The 19,796-nt window shown below is 41.5% G+C and overlaps 1 non-coding gene across 1 annotated transcript; it reads left to right on the forward strand.

Moving 5' to 3' along the window:
- The first annotated feature begins 13,160 nt into the window (after nucleotides 1–13,160).
- TRNAM-CAU lies at nucleotides 13,161–13,234 on the forward strand. Its single transcript has one exon. It is a non-coding gene; the product is annotated as a tRNA-Met (tRNA).
- Nucleotides 13,235–19,796: the final 6,562 nt, after the last annotated feature.

Genomic DNA, 19,796 nt, shown 5'->3' on the forward strand with positions numbered 1-19,796 from the left:
CCCTTCGTGGGTGGAGCCCTCCGTGGACTCGCGCAACCGTTACCCTTCGTGGGTGGAGCCCTCCGTGGACTCGCGCAACCGTTACCCTTCGTGGGTTGAAGTCTCCATCAACGTGGATGTAGGATAGCACCACCTATCCGAACCACGGGAAAAACATCCGTGTCTCCAATTGCGTTTGAATTCTCCAAACCCTTCCCTTTACATTCTTGCAAGTTGCATGCTTTACTTTCCGCTGCCAATATACTCTTTGCATGCTTGCTTGAATTGTGTGATGATTGCTTGACTTGTCCTACAATAGCTAAAATCTGCCAAGAACTAAAATTGGGAAAAGGTTAAGTTTTTATTTGGTCAAGTAGTCTAATCACCCCCTCTCTAGACATACTTCCGATCCTACAATATCCATTATGTTCTAAGATTGATGTTGCTATGACTTTGCTATGCTTAATGCTTGTCACTAGGGCCCGAGTGCCATGATTTTAGATATGAACCTATTATGTTTTCATGAATATATGTGAGTTCTTGATCCTATTTTGCAAGTCAATAGTCACCTACTATGTGTTATGATCCGGTAACCCTGAAGTGACAATAATCGGGACCACTCCCGATGATGACCATAGTTTGAGGAGTTCATGTATTCACTAAGTGTTAATGCTTTGGTCTGGTACTCTATTAAAAGGAGGCCTTAATATCCCTTAGTTTCCCATAGGACCCCGCTGCCACGGGAGGGTAGGACAAAAGATGGCATGCAAGTTCTTTTTCATAAGCACGTATGACTATATTCAGAATACATGCCTACATTACATTGATGAACTGGAGCTAGTTCTGTGTCACCCTATGTTATAACTGTTGCATGAGGAATCACATCCGACATAATTATCCATCACTGATCCATTTCCTACGAGCTTTTCACATATTTATCTTTGCTTAGTTACTTTTCCGTTGCCACTCTTACGATTACAACTAAAACTACTACTGTTACTTTTGCCACCGTTACCGTTACTTCCACACTACTTTGCTACTAAATACTTTGCTGCATATATTAAGTCTTTCAGGTGTGGTTGAATTGACAACTCAACTGCTAATACTTGAGAATATTCTTTGGCTCCCCTTGTGTCGAATCAGTAAATTTGGGTTGAATACTCTACCCTCGAAAACTGTTGTGACCCCCTTTACTTGTGGGTTATCAAGACCATTTTCTGGCGCCATTGCCGGGGAGCATAGCTCTATTCTTTGAGTCACTTGGGATTTATATCTGTTGATCACTATGAGGAACTCTAAAGATGAAGGAACCAAGATTTTTCCCTGAACTACGAGGGGAGGTAAGGAACTGCCATCTAGCTCCGCACTTGATTCACCTTCTGTTCAGAGTAAATTTGCGACACCTACACCTGCTATTGATTCTCGTATGTCGCATGTTATTGATGATGCCACTTCTGCTATGCATGATGCTTATGATGAAACTACTTCTATTCTTGATAATACCATGCCATTAGGTGAATTTCTTGATGAACAACTTGCTAGGGTTAGAGAGAATGAAATTATTGAAACAGATAATATTGATGAAAGTGATGATGAAGATTCTCCCCCTAGATATGAATTGCGTGATGTGCCTGAGGGTTATGTTATGGATGAAGAAACTGCTAGAGATCTTTTAGCTTGCAAAGATAGATGTGATCTTAAGAAACTGTTAGCTAAGCTGAAAGAAAAATCTTTGAATGCTAGAATGGAATATGACCCTGCTTTTGCTACTTCACCTATCTATATTTCTGATAAGGATTATGATTTCTTTGTCGAGCCTGAGTTAATTACTTTGGTTGAATCTGATCCTTTTTATGGCTATGAATCTGAAACTGTTGTGGACATCTTACTAAATTAAATGATATAGCCACCCTATTCACTCATGAGGAAAAGATTCGTTACTACTACAGTTATTTCCGTTCTCATTAAAGGGTGATGCTAAAATATAGTTTAATTCTCTTGCTCCTGGTTGTGTGCATAGTCCCCAGGATATGATTTATTACTTCTCTGCTAAATATTTCCCCGCTCATAAGAAACAAGCTGCCTTAAGGGAAATATATAATTTTGTGAAAATTGAAGAAGAGAGTCTACCACAAGCTTGGGGGAGGCTTCTCCGTTTACTTAATGTTTGCCTGATCATCCTCTCAAGAAAAATGAAATACTTGATATCTTTTATAATGGACTATCCGATGCTTCCAGAGACCATCTGGATAGTTATGCTGGTTGTTTTTTTAGGTAAAGAACTGTTGAGCAAGCTGAATTGTAATTGAATAATATATTGAGTAAAGATAATGATTGGACACTTCCTGAACCAACTCCTAAGCCAACTCCGAAGAAAAGGGGTATTCTATTTCTCAGTCCTGAAGATATGCAAGAGGCAAAGAAATCTATGAAAGAAAAGGGTATTAAAGATGAAGATGTTAAGAATTTAGCACCTATTGAAGAAATACATGGTCTTAATAACCCGACACAGGTAGTAAAGGTAAATTCTCTCTATAGATTTGATGAAGGTGATATTCCTCATTATAAGTCCGCTAGCCAATGCTTGGATGAGTTTGATAATTTTTTTATTAAACAAGAAAACTTTAATGCTTTTGTTGGTAGACAATTGAAACGTAATGCTTATATGATTGAACACTTGAGTGATTATATGTCTAGAGTTAAAGGTGACCTTAAACTTATTAGTAAACATGCTTCTATGGTTACCACTCAAGTAGAACAAGTGCTTAAAGCACAATATGATTTGCTCAATGAATCGAATAATAAGAAAAATGATAATGTTGTTAGAGTTGTGACTAGAGGGGGTAAAATGACTCAGGAACCTTTGTATCCTAAGGGACACCCTAAGAGAGTTGAGCAAGATTCTCAGAGAACTAATGTTGATATACCTAGTCCTTCTAAGAAGAAGAAAAAGAAAAATGATAGGACTTTGCATGCTTCTAGTGAACCTGTTGTTGACACACCTGAGAATCCCAATGATATTTCTATTTCTGATGCTGAAACACAATCTGGTAATGAACATGAACCTAGTGATAATGTTAATGATGATGTTCATGTTGATGCTCAAACTAGCAATAACAATGAGAGATTAAACATGCTGTTGATCTTGATAACCCACAATCAAAGAATCAACGTTATGATAAGAGAGACTTTGTTGCTAGAAAGCACAGTAAAGAAAGAGAACCATGGGTTCAGAAACCCATGTCTTTTCCTCCTAAACCATCCAAAAAAGGATGATAAGGATTTTGAGGGCTTTGGTGAAATGATTAGACCTATCTTTTTACGTATGCGCTTGACTGATATGCTTAAAATGAATCCTTATGCTAAGTATATGAAAGATATTGTTACAAATAAAAGAAAGATACCGGAAGCTGAAATTTCCACCATGCTTGCCAATTATACTTTTAAAGGTGGAATACCAAAGAAACTAGGAGATCCAGGAGTACCAACTATACCATGCTCCATTAAAAGAAACTATGTTAAAACTGCTTTATGTGATCTTGGAGCCGGTGTTAGTGTTATGCCTCTCTCTTTATATCGTAGACTTGATTTGAATAAGTTTACACCTACTGAAATATCTTTGCAAATGACCGACAAATCAACTGCTATACCTGTCGGTATTTGTGAGGATGTGCCTGTTGTGGTTGCGAATGTTACTATTTTAACAGACTTTGTTATTCTTGATATTCTCGAGGACGATAGTATGTCGATTATCCTTGGTAGACCCTTTTTGAATACTGGAGGGACTGTTATTGATTGCAACAAAGGTAATGCCACTTTTCATGTTAATGGTAATGAGCATACGATACACTTTCCGAGGAAACAACCTCAGGTCCACAGTATCAATTCTATTGGAAAATTTTCAATGATTACTATTGGAGGTTTTGAATTCCCTCTTCCTACTGTCAAGAATAAATATGATATTCTTATTGTTGGGGACGTGCATATCCCCATTGAGTAACCTAGTTATTCGAAAATTCTCCGGTTTTAGGCGATTCAAAAAGAGTTTGTTAACAAGACTTGATCAACCTTGTTAGTGGATTCCTTTTGATGAGCATGAGATGGATGAAGTTAGAAAGCACAACTCTGTGTACCCTCCTTTTACTTTCTGTAATTTAGATTAAATAAAGCAAAAATAGTATTTTTAGTCTGTTTTCTGAATTATCCTTGCAATAAAAATACCCTGAAATAAAAGTTCTCCAAATGTCCTGAAAATGATATATGATTTTTTGTAGAATATTTTAGAATTACTGGCATTGAGAACACACGAGGGGGCCCCACCATCTAGACACAAGGGTGCCGCCCCCCCGGGGCGCGCCCCCTGCCTCGTGGACCCCTCCACTTATTGCAGCACCCACACACATCGTTTTCCTCCAGAAAAAATAATCCTCCCATAGCTCAAACCCGAGTTCTAGCTCATCTTGCTGCCATTTTCGATCTCCTTGCTCAAAGCTTCATTCACAAAACAGCTTTGGGGGATTGTTCCTCGGTATGTGACTCCTCCAATGGTCCAATTAGTTTTTGTTCTAGTGCTTTATTTATTGCAAATTTTTGCTGCTAAGGTGACCCTGTTCTTGAGCCTGCATGTCAAATTTATATGGTCCCAAGTTGTTTTAATGCATGATATGGCCTCTAGGCACTTGTCGAAGTAGTTGTTATCAATCTTGTTGAGTTTGGTTCACTTTTATTTTGAGTCACTAAAAATTTCAGAAATTTTTCAGAGAAAGAAAATGTTTAAGAAAATGTACCAAGGTGGTTCCTCAAGGAAGCAAGGACCAAGGCTCGCGATATGTGAGCCAGACGATGAACCACCGAGGGAAGCTCAAGTGCAGCCTTATGAATGGCCGTTAGAGGAGTTCATAGTCTAGGAAGGCTTCAAGGATGAATTTGACGCGTATATGTGTAATGCTGATCTTGAGGACTTCGTGTCAGATAAGTGAAGTACCACTATCTAACTGATTCCTTTGTGAGGAGGTTTAAATTTACATCATCACACAATTCTCACACTGTTTTATTTAATCTTTATGATAAATCATATACCATGGACTTAGAATATTTTAGTACTTCTTGTAAACTCCCGCACTGGGGCAATGCTAGTGAACCTCACAAATCTTAATATAAAGACTTTCTTGCTAGTATCACTCTGGGGGAATCTAGGGAAATCACACAAGCTACCATAGGGAGCATTCATTTCCCTTCCATACATTATTTTGCTCTCTTTATTGGTAGATGCATTAACGGTAAAGATGGGGCTTGTCACATGTGCGCTCCACATCTTAGTGTCCTCAAGAGTGCGGTATTAGGTGATAAACAAAATAACTTGGGGGCTATTGTTTCTCAAAGGTTGCATCTTAACGTTATAAGTGGAGATTTGTTTGGTGGAATTTATGCAACTCGTGTAGCTAATTATCTTAATGTGCCCATACATGGAAATGATATAGAGCTATCTCCTGCTTACCTAGATTATAATGATATGGTTCGCCATCAGTTTCTTGAGAGGAACAAACAGTTCCTCCAGTATCGACTAATCTTCGACAGGCAGTGCACTGTCCATGTTGCCCTCCCCGCTCCTACTTTCTTTAACTTTTAAGCAAAAAGGAGATATGTTATAACTAGGGAGGAGGCGAACGAGTACGAGAGGAGGACGGAGGCAACTCACCTTCAAGCTGCAGCTCTTCAGGTAGTAGCTGCTGCATCTTAGTACGACCCGAGCTACGACTTTGGATATCCACCAGGCCAGCAGTGGCCATAGATCAACTTAGGCCAAAAGCCTAAGCTTGAGGGAGTACGTATTTCTCACCGACATTACATTCATGTTCACACACTCATTCTTGTTGTCGGTGCTCATACTTTTTCATTGTACTATCCATGCTAGTTTATTTTCTTTTCTAAGCCTTCTTCTTGTGTGTTTGAAAAACCTTAAAAAACCAAAAAAAATTACTTGTAGTTGTAGCTAGTTTACTTTCCATGACTTCAGTAGTAGTAATTAAAGGAAAACCCAAAAAGATTTCTCATTCTTCTTTTGCTTGTTTGGAGCTTTCCCGTGTAAATAGTTTTATTTCTTTTCTTTGGGGGTCGAGAGGAGAAGACCATGATGAAAATGTTGAGTGGCTCTCATATGCATTATTGTTGATCTAACCAAGAGCCCATATTACCTTGTCTTCTCCCTTGTATTAAATGCTTGTAGATTCCAGCTTAGTCCAATGCACGTGCACTATTATTATTATCCGCACTGTTCGGTTGTGTAAGTGAAAGGCAATAGTGACGATATATGATGGACCGATTGAGATGAGAGAAGCTGGTATGAACTCGAACGATCTTGTTTTTGTAAATATGATTTGTTCATCGGTCCTGACTCAGCCTATTATGAATGAAACATGTTTGCAATGACAATTAGAGATTATAGTTGCTCATGCCATGCTTAATTTGCTAAGAGTTTATAATGGTTTACCTTGCGTGCCAACATGCTATTAAAATGGTTGTGATGTGGTATGATAGGGTGGTATCCTACTTTGAACGATTCGAGTGGCTTGACTTGGCACATGTTCACGGATGTAGTTGAAACAAAATCAACATAGCCTCCACGATATTTATGTTCATGGTGAATTATATCCTACTCATGCTTGCACTCAGTGTTGATTAATTTTAATGCATGTTCATGACTATTCTCGCTCTCTAGTTGGTCGCTTCCCAGTCTCTTTCTAGCCTTCACTTGTACTAAGTGGGAATACTGCTTATGCATCCACTTCCATAAACCCCAAAGTTATTCCATATGAGTCCACCATACCTTCCTATATGAGGTATCTACCTGCCGTTCCAAGTAAATTTGTATGTGCCAAACTCTAAACCTTCAAATGAAATTCTGTTTTGTATGCTCGAATAGCTCATGTATCAACTAGGGCTGTCTATATCTTCCATGCTATGTGGGTTATTCTCAAGATGAGTGGACTCCGCTCATCATTCACGAGAAAATGGCCAGTAACCGGGATGCCCAGTCCCGTGCTCAAATCAAAATAATTGCAAATAAAAGTCCCCCAAGATTGTTGTTAGTTAGAGGCACCCATTGTTTCGGACAAGCCATGGATTGATGTTTGATGGTGGTGGGGGAGTATAAACTTTACCATTCTGTTTGAGAACCGCCTATAATGTGTGTAGCATGGAAGATATCGAGACCTCTTGGTTGTTATGTTGACAATGAAAGTATGCCACTCAAAATATTATTCATCTCTGTTTCCAAACTCGAGCTCTGGCACCTCTGCAAATCCCTGCTTCCCTCTGCAAAGGGCCCATCTATTTAATTTTATGTTGAGTCATCATCCTCTTATTAAAAATCACCAGTTGGAGAGCACCGCTGTCATTTGTATGCATTGCTATTAATTTTCATTGAGTATGACTGGATCTCTTTTACCATGAATTACAATTTCCAGTCAGTCCTTGATCTTCAGGGATGCTCTGCATTTATGTTTTGCGGTCTCAGAAAGGGATAGCAAGATACCATCTTATTATATCATATTATGATTGTTTTGAGAAAGTGTTGTCATCCGAGATTTATTATTATTGCTCTCTAGTTGATTATGCCATTGATATGAGTAAACATGAGACCTAAATGTTATTGTTAATATGGTTAGTTCATAATATTTTCTAAAAACTTGAACGCTGGCTTTACATATTTGCAACAGCAAGATCAAACAGAGTTTGTAAAAGTTTTTCTTTATCACTTTCAGTTTGTCAACTGAATTGCTTGAGGACAAGAAAAGGTTTAATCTTGGGGGAGTTGATATGTCTCCAACTTATCTACTTTTCCAAACACTTTTGACCTTGTTTTGTACTCTAACTTGCATGATTTGAATGGAACTAACCCGGACTGACGCCGTTTTCAGAATAATTGCCATGGTGTTATTTTTGTCCAGAAATAGAAGTTCTTGGATTAACCTGAAAATCAACGGAGACACGTTTTGGTATTAATAAAAAATACTGGCAAAAGAATCAATACCAGGGGGCCCACACCCTATCCACGAGGGTGCAAGCACGCCCACCCCCTTGGGGCGCACCCCTGTCTCGTAGGCCCCCTGAGGCTCCATCGGCGTCAACTCCAACTCTATATATTCACGTTCGGGGAGAAAAAAACCAGAGAGAAGAATTCATTGCGTTTTACGATACAGAGCCACCGCCAAGCCCTAATCTCTCTCGGGAGGGCTGATCTGGAGTCCGTTCGGTGCTCCAGAGAGGGGAATCCGTCGCCATCGTCGTCATCAACCTTCCTCCATCACCAATTGCATGATGCTCACCGCTGTGCGTGAGTAATTCCATCGTAGGCTTGCTGGATGGTGATGGGTTGGATGAGATTTATCATGTAATCGAGTTAGTTTTGTTAGGGTTTGATCCCTAGTATCCATTATGTTCTAAGATTGATGTTGCTATGACTTTGCTATGCTTAATGCTTGTCACTAGGGCCCGAGTGCCATGTTTTCAGATATGATCCTATTATGTTTTCATGAATATATGTGAGTTCTTGATCCTATTTTTCAAGTCAATAGTCACCTCCATATGGGAACACATTACACCACAAGGAAAATGCCACTTGAGGTACATGTATGCATCCACTTCATCAGATGATCCAACGCAAAAAGTATGATATTTCTATTCTCTAGCGCTCGTCATATAAAAAGGTATCTAGCTCGTCCCTCTAGCGCTCATAAAAGAAATCCTTCTTGTCGGAGAAGGCAACAACCATTTCATTTCTTTAACCCGGATTGCATTATTTAATTGATTTACTACGTCGTGTACTACGTATTGGTTCACGAATGCGTTGCTTGAAGGAAGGAAGCACCTTTAGAGGAGGGATGCCGTCAAAGGGGTATGCCAGATTTTTTATATGCTAAAGATATCGGTTCAATATGTCATTTCTGAAATTGAGGACCACACCGCTGGGAGGACAACTCAAGCACCAAAGACAAAGGTATCACTCGTAAAAGTCATTTTCATCGTAGTAATCGCTCTTGCGTTAGGTTCAATCTAGCGTTAGGTAGGATAGGCAGGTATTCTAGGGATATGCTCACCCGCTTCCCGCGTAAGGTTCATATCTGTCCAACGACAATGGTATAAGTTTCGCATCTTCCCAAAGCCGATGAACTTCTTTGAACTACAGCCAAGGCAAATCTCTAGTATTGGTATTGGGGGCCAGTGTCTAGGGATAGGAGCCGTCAAAAGGAAAGGCGAGAAGCCCTGGCTTTGATGACATGCCGACTTGTAGAAAAAGTATCAAGGAGAAGGAAGATCTGCTAAAGATTTTGATGCCTCAGTCGTTGCAAAACAGAGTCCTAAAAAAGGAAGTGGGTTGGGCTCTTATCTTAAGTGGGATGTTCGGCCATTGGTTTCAGCACTGATCGTAAGTCTGAATCTGATGAAACTTAAGTGCCTTTTACTTTGGTTCGAAAGATGACCGTCCCATTAGCCAGCCTCATCCACAGCTTCGCTAGATTTCTTTGATCTCGTGCATTTGCAATGCAGTGCACGTAATTTCCCCAAGAGGTTGCTATGGCTTGGAGGCTCATCAGAGCAGAGAGACAAGAATATCTATATAGAGACATGAGAAAGAATAAGCCAAGGACAAAACGAGAATTCCACATCCGGTGAAAGCTGAAGTCACATAGGGAAGGGAGTTTCTGCAGATGGAGAAAAGGGAGAAATCACACTATGTGTGATAGGTTATTAGCTGGAGGATTAAGATTGGTATATGGCATTCAGATAGTCCTTCTGAACTGAAATCATGGAAAGACTAGGCTCACCAGGCAGGGAAAGCTAGATATAGCCTAGAAAACCTCCACTTACAGATTCACATACTGGTTGGTATGTTCATCAAGTTCTCGATTACTACTTACGGCGCCCACTGACTCCCTTTAATGGTACGCCAAGATATCGCTCATAACGACTGCAAAGGCATATTTATTAGCCAGCTGTGGGATACTGCCCTAAAGCTGCTGTTCCGGTGATTAGATCAAAATAGAGTTCTTTCTACAAGAGCATCTCAAGTTGGTCAGGCGTCCCCAGGAGTGTTCCGATATCAGCAAGCACATTCTAACTATCTATAAATGGCATTTCGAGGTGAGAGAGAGTTCCAACATATTACACAAAAGAGTAGGTAGACACATGCGTTGAGGCATTCCCTACAACAGGTGGATAAAGCCGTTTCTAGGCAATAGAAAAACATAGCATGTGACATTTATTTACATAGGACCAAGCATAATCGTTTTAGATAAAAATCAATCAGCAGGTGAAAGGAAATCACTTCCTTCCCTGAATCCTACTTTTGCCCTAAAAAAGTACTAACTAAAGCCAAATCGAATGAAATATGCCTCTCTACGCGAATAAGCAGAAGTGAGCCCAATAAAACAGATCATGAAAGAGTTTACTAAGCTATCGCGCGCAGTAAAGAGAATACCATATCTAGTTCCTGGCTAGCTCCCATCTTCGATGCATGGATCTGACTAACCGGAGATCGGACTCGTGTGCTTGAATCAAAAGAAAATACCGGTATTCCGTTCCAAATTAAGCTTGTAATTAGAGTTACCAATGGTAAGGATTGGCGTGGGTTTAGAGTGGGTAGCCCGCTCGCTATCTATGTCTTTCATTCCCATGGATTGGAAAACATCTTACTCGCCATGGGGCGAAACTTCTCATCGTGAGCCTAAGTGATTGTTTCTGTAAGCTAGAGAGAAGTACCCTTGATTGGGTGCTTCGAACGCCATTCGGGAAGTGAAACTGAAGGTTGATCAATAGCTTGAATCAGGACGATGCCGCTTAGAAAAGTCTTCTTTCTTCCTTTTCATTGTGACTCAAAAGCTGACTAATGCTAATAGGAAAACAGAGCTTCCTTCAAACGCTGATCGATACCATCCACCAGAAGAAAACGTGACCGCAACTACTTCCCGAATCAGCACCGTCTGGAGGCTTTGCATCTGTATTTGGAGTTGGGCATGCATCCATTGATCCTAGCACTTGGAGCTTTGAACGATCGAAAGAGAAATACAATATCCGCCCTACAAGTGGATCGATAGGTTCATACATCTTGTAGTCGGTGCAGTTCTGGGAAGGAATGGGCTAGTATGAGTTGAGATTTAGTCATTAGTTCACTTCTCCCTTCTTGTCTGCAAACAAAGCAAACTAGAAACCTACTTTTGCTGAAGACAGTGCTCAATGAGAGGAGGTGGGCAAGTATTAGTTAAGGGATATCAGGAAGGAGGTCGAAGAAAGGGGAAAGAGCTTCACCGTCGATTAGCAATTGAAAGTAGGGGAAACTATGATTCTATCGAATGTTCGCATCCATTAGGGCTAGTTAAAGATTATGGTACGAGAACCCGTGTCACTACTGACTTCGTGTATGAGTGACAAAAAGTAAGGGAAGAATAGCCCCTTCAAAGTAGGGGCTTCACAACCCGCTTCTCTTCCTTAATTTAGTGAATGGTGGGTGCGCAAAGTCTTGAGTTTTGGACCTGTTACGGACAAAAGGAGAAGACAACCATTGTACCAATCCACTACTTGAATCTACGAGGACTAGTTTAGTCGGAATATTGTTTTACCACTCACTAACATGACTTTCCTACTTAGAATTGATAATAAGAAGATTGTGTTCTTTCTCTTGCTCTGTATAATGGAAATAGTGTACTAAGGTAAGTTCCATTAAGTTAGGGATGGTTAGTGAAGTTAAGTAAGAGGGAGTTCTAGTTAAGTATGACCATAGCACTTGCTTCTAATTGGTTAGTGCAGGATACTACTCTCCCCATCCAGTTCTAGAGAAGAGAAAGGTTGTGTTCCTTCTTTTCTTTCAGATGGTGGGATGCGTTGATCTGCTGAATCAAGAAGATCAAGTCCTCCCGGGCAAGGCGAACCTAGTGGTTTCTAGTTCAGTGCAGCCTTTTCCTCAGAGCTATTTGACAATGGGCCCAATGAAGACTTCTTCCCCCCGAGGATAAGTCGATACTAGTTTCTGGTCTGCTTTGGAGAGTAGAAGTCGATATTTTTTTCTGGTCTGCTACTGAACTTCGCATCGCGCTAGGTGAGACGAAAAGTGCCAGCAAAGGACTCTATTACGGATTACGGGAAACTAGCAAACAGAACAGGTTTGATAACTTACTTGGGTGCCGGGGCCTCAGATCCAGAGGTTCCAGGAAGGAGGAAGGCTCGTTTCATTATCTAATATTGTGTAGAACTCACTTGCCCTACCTTTTGCTAGGAATCCTATCGTTATGCTTTGGTCGGGTTATCCCATAAATCAAGGGCCCTACTATTCTATTATTTATTGTTCAGATATGAAAGGACAGATAGAAAGCTTAAACCCAGCTTGTGGAGAAAGATGAATCTTGGCGAGAGTAAGGAATCGCACCCTTAGCGTGAGGATAATAGCCGGTTTCCTTTCCTTAACTAGACTACCTTACGGTAGCTCGACTGGGCACGTCAACATATGTATTCTGTCTTCCCAATCAAATATTAGTCATTGCAGCTATTTCATCTGGTCTACTAGAGTAGAGAGATCTCTCACTTCACTGCACATCGCACTAACTAATAGCTAGCCGCCTCACGGATCACATTATTATGTGCAGCTAAAGCAGGGTGTGTGCATTGTTCAACTAGAGCCGAGGAGGACAAAAGAATAAGTAACAATAGGTTCGTTACCCGATTTCAATAGTATCCTTGATTTGAAATCAATCCAATATCCTTTCGAGAATCTAGAGTGATATCAACAACCTCCTAGTTGAAGTACAAACGAGGAAGCAGCCTATTAGTTTCAGTCCAGTCCAGGAAAGGAGCGGAGCCTATTGATATAGCTTAGTAGAGCTTCTCCATGATAGCAGTTTGTTTTAACAAGTAGTAGGAATGCGTGCTGATGTGCCAAATCTCCTCGTGTTCCTTTTGGATAGTCCGAAATCTAGGGGTAAAGGAAAGATCAAGGTTTTCTCCTTGATCAATCGACTTGCCTACTTCCTTTCATCTGGCCAACGGTTCCTGTATCATTAGCTAGATCTGTTATGTCAACCTCAGAGACAGATGCTTATGTAAGAAGAAGGTATCCCGAGGGGAACATGTCAAGTATCCACCTGGCATCGAACTATATTTTATGTATGTTAATGAAAGGTTTAGACTAAAGCGGGGTAGAGGAATTGGTGAACTCATCAGGCTCATGACCTGAAGACTGCAGGTTCGAATCCTGTCCCCGCCTTATCACACGTCAGATAGATACCCAGGATCCGAGTCCTGATCACCTATTTTTTAATCCCTGTTGTTATGGAAAGTGTTGCTGTGTCAAATCAAGATTATGTGGGTGTTCAACTTATTAAGCAATTCGTTCGTCCTCAATAGCTCAGTTCGATAGAGCGATCGACTATTAACTGATTGGTCGTAGGTTCGAATCCTAATTGGGGAGATTTGATTCATTCTTTAATGTAAGAATAAAGAATGAAATTAAAGGGCTTGCTTTGACCCTTAGGAGTAGAGTAGGTAACCCGTTTTCTATCCTTATTTCCATTTCCATTGCATTTTCTATCTCATCGTATCACATTGTGTTCTATGATTCCACTTCGACAAAAGGAAAGAGCATACCTAAGTTCAATAGCTTTACGTCCGCTATCCCGATCATGATTTTCCTACTCTCAGGGGGAAAGTAAAGGCCCTTTCTTACTCGAAAGCCGTTCCAATCAAGGCAAGAGCCAGAAGTAGACTGACTTGTAGATTGGGTAGCAATAGGCTATGACCTAGCTCACTTTACCAAGAACATAGGGCGTAAGATCAAGAGGTTGTTCCACCGAAAGATGGGGATCCTATCTCTCCACAAGGGTTCCATTTCTATCGAACTAGCCTTGGCGAGTTGCTTTAATTCCACTGGGGGGGGGGGTTGTAGCTAGACCAATTCTCTACATTGTTATTATTGTCCTCCCGACCGATCGATCACATCCTAAACTCTGTATGTCAAGCTAAGAGTAACCATAGTCTCAGCAAATAGATAGTCTCCTTCCTTTGTTACCGGTCTTCTTATAATGCCGGGACACGCCCAGAAGTTTCCCTAAGTGACATGGCTAATAGGAATATTACAAATTTACTCAGCGTCCATTATTTATTCCCGTCCATATCTGTTACGTTTGTTTCCTAGAGCAGCACTTAGGAGCAGTTGGAAAATAAACCACTTTCAACACCCGGGCGCTAAGAGACATAGGATCTTGTAGAATCCACCAGAAAAACTCAAAAGAGAAAGAGAGGTATGCACTATGAAGGAAGCCCTCTAACCCACTCTTCCTTCCCCCTACCTACCCATAAGGTAAGTAGGGGCCTCGACATCTCTATTTCCTGAGAAACCTACTAGAACTACTTCGAGATCCCTACCAATTCAAGAAACAATACAAATCTGCCAAAAAAACTAATTAATTACTAGCCTCCCTTTTTGGGTGCCTTCCACTGCTTGTGCGAGTGAGCAATTATTTTTCGGATATCCTCGGTTCCAAGATCTCGAGTAGAGCAAACTCCCGGGGGAACGTGTGCACCATGAATAGGATCTCCCCAGGTTCCAGGAATGAAAGAAGTGAGTCTATCTTGCACTCTAAACCAGGGAAATCTTTATAATCCGATCACAAAATCCACGCTTAAAATGTTTCTTCATAATTGTCAGGTGGCCCCCCCGCTCCGGAGGAGAAGCTTCTTCTATGGCTATGGCCAAAAGGAGAAATAGTCCTGTTCATTATATGGCCATGGCCAAAAGGAGAAAAGGATCTGGTGTGATGTGTCTCATCCGTGTAATATTTTGGAATTCATCTTCCAACTCGTCCCGGAATGGGCGTTATGGCAAAGAACAAGAAGAAAAAGACAGAAGGAATTTGTCCAATAGTAACAAATGGTGCCTCCATAGGTTGACATCCGATCCAACCTAGTAGTAAACAATCCGCCAAAAGCAACCAAAATATTCCTTGGTGAATCGGTCGAAAACTTGAACTACGCACATACATTTCTTTTAAAAAAGGTAAAGCCAAGAGAGATATAAAAACTGGTGCTATTGCGGCTACACCTCCCGCTTTGTCAGGTATACTGCGAAGAATGGAATGGATCGGTAGGAAATACCATTCCGGCACAATATGAGGCGGGGTGGGCATCGGATTAGCAGGTATATAATTGTCGGGATGCCCCAAAACATTAGGAGCAAAAAAAATCCAAATGGAAAAAAAGATAGCAGAAGCTACCCGACCTACAAGATCATTTACATAAAAATAAGGGTAAGAAGCAATTTTATCCATCTCAGAATGTACACCCAATGGATTATTTGATCCATATTGATGCAATGCGGCCAGATGAAGAAGACTGGCGCCTACTAAAATAAGGGGGTGTAAATGATGGAGACCAATAAAACGATTTAAGGTGGCATTGTCCACGGAGAAACCACCCCAAAGCCAAGTCACTATGGTATCTCCTACTACTGGTATGGCGCTAGCTAAGCTTGTAATTACTGTTTCTCCCCAAAAGCTCATCTGGCCCCAAGGTGGTACGTATCCTATAAAAGCTGTCACAATCATTAATAGGAATATGAAAACTCCGAGACACCGAAAAAATTCCCTAGGACTGCTATAACTCGCATGATATAGACCACGAAAAATATGAAGGTGAACCACAATGAGAAACATACTTGCCCCATTAGCATGCATATAACGGAGCAACCAGCCCCCTTCAACATATCTCATAATGTATTCTATGTTGTTGAAAGCTAGATCCACATGAGGTGTGTCATGCACAGCTAAAAAAACGCCGGTCACTATCTGAATGACTAAACAAATACCTGCTAACGAACCGAACCCCCACCAATAACTAAGATTGCTCGGGGTTGGATAATCTATCAAATGATGGTTAAGTGTGGAGTATATATGTTGTTTAAGAAGAGAGAATCGTTGGTTCCTTATAGTCATTTCTCTTTTCTATCATTACAACTCCTCTTCCCCCTCATTTACCCCCTTGCCTTGATGGAAATTGTCTTCGCTGCGCCCTGAATAATCAAAAAGCTGCATGAGAAGATTCATCCCATTTTGGCGAGAGGGAGGCAGCGAATCACCTGGGCTATGGATTTGTCGGTTAGTTGATTCTCGAAATAAGGTCATTCGGAAAAAAACTGTCTCTTTCTCTGCCGGTTTCTTAAGGCTTCAAACGAACGACTAGTCATTAAGAAACCCATGAAATCGAAGTCTATTCTTGACCTTTCGTGAAGAAGTTTTGCCTGCGCGCAAACTACCTAGCCGTTTTCAAAAGAACATCGATTTCCATCTCAACAAAGAAAGAACTCAAAAAAAATGAAAACAATATTGTTGTCCTATTACTCTTTTTTCCTTGTGGAGCTTTGGAAAGGAGAGAATTTGAATAAAGTAACTCTCAGAAACTCTTATTAGACAAGAGAGAGTCAATATGATATTGGCGTGGGTTCTACCAACTAAACGAAGAAGTTTTTGATTGGATAAACAGTGTACAATGATAGACGCTTCTTCGACACACATGGAGACATACCTCCCGTAGCTGACCCCTGAATTCAAGGATACTGCCTGCTTTGTTACTAACTGACAGAAACCCCTTAATACAACGTTCGTTTTTCATAAATGTCATAAGGTAGGTAGACCCGGTCTTGCGCTCATTCGGTTAAGTGGCACATTGTGCCAAGTGCTCAAACCGTTGGATGATCTCAGCTGTATCGCCTCATACAAATTAGTTAAGCGAGAAAACAAACAACTACATAGGAGCTCTATGGTGGACCACCAGCAGGAAGATCGAATGGCTTAGCGCATCCTGTGCCTACTAGACCTGACTTCGTAGGATACTCTGATAGACTAGTCGAATGGCAATGGCCTAGTGGTTGTATCTGCTTGCCGATTCCTATTAAGAATACGAGAGTGACAAATGAGATGGGGATCTTGGCTATCATCAAACCATCCTCCCGCCGCTTATATCTTTCCTTTCTATATGATATGTCTACTTGCACCTCAAGGGCCGGTCATTTACGCTCTCCACTGCATGAACAACATTCCCAACTAGATCTGTACGGCTTCCATTATCTCCTTTTCGATTCCTGACTCTAGCTCACAGGTATCCATAAGAGCGACCAGCCTTGAATGCTTAAACCTATCAATCCTCTCCTAAATTTCTTTCATTTTGTCGTTGGGCAAGGAGAAATCCATTCAACACTTTCCGATGGGGACCAAAAGCCACTGGGCTACCAAGAAGTTGGATTCAGTTCAGTCCCGTTTTCAAGATCCGGTTCAGTGTTTGGGATGGCTTGGTCCAAGCCCACATCCATAGTAGATAGACTTGAGCAGGCAATTATGCCACCTACTGATATGATTGATTATGACAATTATGTGTAACGCCCTCGATGCGGCTATAGCTCCCACGTGTCGAGGCAAGACTTAGAGACATAACCGCATTGAAAGCAATGTCGCAAGTTAGGCAATCTTCACAACATCCCATGTAACATTAATAATAAAGGGGAGATAACATAGTTGGCTTACACTCACCACGTCAATCAAGTACATAAATAGCATTACAACATTCAAACACTCATGGCCTGACTACGACGCCAAAATAAAAGATAACCCAACATGCGACACGGTCCCGATCACCCCCAACTGGGCACCACTACTGATCATCAGGGAAAGACACATAGTATCGTTGAGAGTCCTCGTCGAACTCCCACTTGAGCTCAAGCGCGTCACCTGGAGCGGAATCATCAGGCCCTACATCTCATTTAATAGTAATCTGTGAGCCACAGGGACTCAGCAATCTCGCACCCTCGCGATCAAGACTATTTAAGCTTAATAGGAAAGACAAGGTAAATATGTGGAGCTGCAGCAAGCAACTAGCATATATGGTGGCTATCCTGTTCGCAAAAGAAAGCGAGAAGAGGAGGCAAAGCGCGAACGAGAAACTAGAGAACAACCTGCGCAAGCATTAATCCAACATCGTGTTCACCTCCCGGACTCCGCCGAGAAGAGACCATCACGGTAACTCACACGGTTGATTCATTTTAATTAAGTTAAGGTTCAAGTTATCTACAACCGGACATTAACAAATTCCCATCTGCCCATAACCACGGGCACGGCTTTCGAAAGTTCAAATCCCTGCAGGGGAGTCCCAACTTAGCCCATGACAAGCTCTCACGGTCAACGAAGGAATAGACCTCCTCCCGAGATGTTCCGATCAGACTCGGTATCTCGGTTCTTCAAGACACTTCGACAGGTTAAAACAAATCCAGCAACATCGCCCGAATGTGCCGACAAATCCCGATAGGAGCTGAACATATCTCGTTCTCAGGGGATAAGCTCATCCATACAACTAAAACCAGCCCCGAGTTTCCACGAGGTGGCGCTGCAAGGGGCTCTAGGTTGGACCAACACTCAGAGGAGCACTGGCCCGGGGGGGGGTTAAATAAGATGACCCTCGGGCTCCGGAAACCCAAGGGAAAAAGAGGCTAGGTGGAAAATGGTAAAACCAAGGTTGGGCATTGCTAGAAAAGCTTTAATCAAGGCGAACTATCAAGGGGTTCCCATTATAACCCAACCGCATAAGGAACGCAAAAATCCGGGAACATAACACCGATATGACGGAAACTAGGGCGGCAAGAGTGGAACAAAACACTAGGCGAGAGGCCGAGACTTCCACCCTTTACCAAGTATATAGATGCATTAAGATAACATGGCAATATAGTGATATCCCAACAAGTAAATAATGTTCCAACAAGGAACGGTCTCCAATCTTCACCTGCATCTAGCAACGCTATAAGAGGGGCTGAGCAAAGCGGTAACATAGCCAATCAACGGTTTGCTAGGACATGGTGGGTTAGAGGTTTGACATGGCAATTTGGGAGGCATGATAAGCAAGTGGTAGGCATCGTAGCATAGGCATAGCAAAAGAGCGAGCATCTAGCAAAGCAAAGATAGTAGTGATTTCGAGGGTATGATCATCTTGCCTGCAAAGTTGTCAGAGTTGACTGGATCCTCGAAAGCAAAATCAATGGGCTCCTCATTAGCGAACTCGTCTCCCGGCTCTACCCAAACAAGACAAACAAGCAAACGGAACACAATCAACCACGTGCAAAGCTCAAATAATACGATGCAAGGATGGTATGCTATGCGGGATGCGATGCGGGATGCATATGCAAGATTTGACAAGGGATGCATGAACCTGGCCTCAACATGGAAATCCAAGTGTGCCACTGGAAAGATGAGATGAAATCGCTTGAAAACTATATAAAGAACGCCAGAATCGGAGTTACGGTTTGGAAATGGCAAGCGATTCAAATATGGCACCGGTCTACGATTTACAGCAAGTAGCCATCTAAATGCAACAAGATGAACATGATACAGCACCCAAACATGGCATCAAAATACATGGCAGGAATCTATTCATTAAGTTTAACAAAAGTCTAGCACTGAGCTACGGCCAATTCATCCATTAACAGGTTCAAACAAGCATGGCAAAAATGCATTTGACAAACATATTTCAGACTTAGTGAAATTAACACTTGTCTGGAATTTCAGATCAGATAGCACACTTCGGAGCAACAAAACTACATGCTACAGGACCTGAACATGGCAAAGTAAAGCATGTAATGGAGCTACTCAAAGAGCTTAACAAAAGTCCCTTAGTGACCTTGAGCCAAAAGGGATCAGAAAATAGAATTGAAAGCATGTGAACATGGCAAAAACATAATCAGTTGTCAGACTTGGTGAAAACTAGAGCATGCTGAAAACAGATATCAAGTAGGC

The sequence above is a fragment of the Triticum urartu genome, chromosome 4 (assembly GCF_003073215.2).
Source record: "Triticum urartu cultivar G1812 chromosome 4, Tu2.1, whole genome shotgun sequence".
NCBI classification, from domain to species: domain Eukaryota; kingdom Viridiplantae; phylum Streptophyta; class Magnoliopsida; order Poales; family Poaceae; genus Triticum; species Triticum urartu.